This window comes from Cibotium barometz, chromosome 32 (assembly GCF_041138505.1).
Source record: "Cibotium barometz isolate CiBa-2024 chromosome 32, ASM4113850v1, whole genome shotgun sequence".
NCBI classification, from domain to species: Eukaryota; Viridiplantae; Streptophyta; class Polypodiopsida; order Cyatheales; family Cibotiaceae; genus Cibotium; species Cibotium barometz.
The window spans coordinates 24,278,141-24,279,824 of record NC_141077.1 but is presented as its reverse complement, the minus strand read 5'-3'; the positions used below and the strand labels follow the sequence as shown (position 1 = coordinate 24,279,824).

At 49.4% G+C, this 1,684-nt stretch overlaps 1 non-coding gene across 1 annotated transcript; it reads left to right on the top strand.

The window, feature by feature from the left end:
* Nucleotides 1-1,174: 1,174 nt before the first annotated feature.
* Nucleotides 1,175-1,373, top strand: LOC147619995 (U2 spliceosomal RNA). Its single transcript, XR_015261814.1, has one exon. It is a non-coding gene; the product is annotated as a U2 spliceosomal RNA (small nuclear RNA).
* Nucleotides 1,374-1,684: the final 311 nt, after the last annotated feature.

The following is a 1,684-nucleotide window of genomic DNA, read 5'->3' as shown; positions in this document are numbered from 1 at the left end:
GTGTGACAGCCTTGACATTTGAAGCATGCAAAGGGAGATTGCCTTGGTGTATTGATATCCCTTACTCAGTAGACTCCTAATTCTATTTGCATTAATATTATAAATTATTAGTGTGTGTCTAACATCAAATATCTTGGCTGAGCCATGTGGTAAGAGCATTGAGCTCATCCAAGTTCGTGGAGAGCAAAGGCAAGCCCACTCCACTCTCCTCCCATCATTGAGGGCTATGTGCTCCCTTGTGTCTACTTCTTCTCCCCAAGATTTAGTAAGAGCAATGCATTGGGGGATCTTAAAAACGAAGTTGGCCTTCTTTCTCCACACCTTCTCTAGTTTGCCTCATAGATCTCCTCATCTCTTATGCTTTATTCATTTCCCACCCGTCAGTTCACTTTAACCTAACGTGAGCTTTAAGTCCTCAAGGAGTTCACCTACTCGAGAGAAACGCGTGGGAGCTTCCCACACTCCCATAATTTCTATCTTTACTTCCCTGAAGCACAACACCCACACACACAAGATTTTTGAGACGCCCACGTTGTCCACACAAGATTCGTCCTTTCCCTTCCTTCCATTTCTGGCCAAGGTTTTTGAGACTCTCCCCCAATTTGTCCACAAGCTCTTATACAGTTGAACCCGACTCAAAAGTAGGCCAAAGAAGAAGAAGACATCGGAGGATGCCTTGGCTATAGTGTTCTACAGAAGTGCTTCCTTTCTCCTCCAAGATCAGAAAGCGTCTGCTTCATTTTTTCGGAACCTTTCGTAGCACCCTAGCGTGATTGGGATCCCACCAGCTATACCAAGGATCTGTTGAGAAGGAAAACTTTGTCCTCCAACATCAGAAATGAATGATACCATTTGCTTCATTAACACTTTTTGCACCACCCTAGGTTTGTTTCAGGGGGGTTTTGAACAACAAAGGAAGTACACCACACCCGAGGTTGCTACTTGGGTACGCGGGCGGCCAAGACAAACCGAACCAATGAGCATCATGCAACTCCGCGGAAGTTCGGCCCGAGCAACGTAATGCAAGAAGCAAGATGCACAAGAGGCAAAAACCTTTGGGGGTGGGGAGGATAGAGAGAGCGGGTTCAAGAAGGACGTTGGTTAACTTATCCCACACGGCGGCAGGAAAGGAAAGCGCTGGTATAAAAGGTGTGGGGTGAGCGCCTTCAAGGTCATACCTTTCTCGGCCTTTTGGCTAAGATCAAGTGTAGTATCTGTTCTTATCAGTTTAATATCTGATACGTGGCCCATCGGGCCACATGATATTAACCTAATTTCTTTCATGGGGGCAGCCCCCTCCCGGCAGCTTGCTGCCCGGGGGCTGCGCGCGTCGCCTCTGTATTGCACTGCCTCAGAGGCCCGGCGCACCCCCCCCTCCCAACAGCAAGACCCAATGTGGATGCTCGCTCGCTCTCTCTCTCTCTCTGCTTGCTGGTGCTGGTGTTTTGTTTCTTGCTGCTGTGGAAACCAGAGTCAGTCGGGCGACGTTCCACAGCAGAGTCAGTCGGGCGACGCACGAGGTATTTTTCCCCATCTCATATGAGCCTTGCAGGCAATTAGTTGTCATCGTCTGCCTGCCTGCTGCTTGTAATTTGCTAGCGGAAGTGGCAAGTGTAGCCAAGCGCAAGCGCAGGCGCTTGGCACACGGCTTGAGCCGGCCACACTCTTGGCGCAGAAGAGCTGT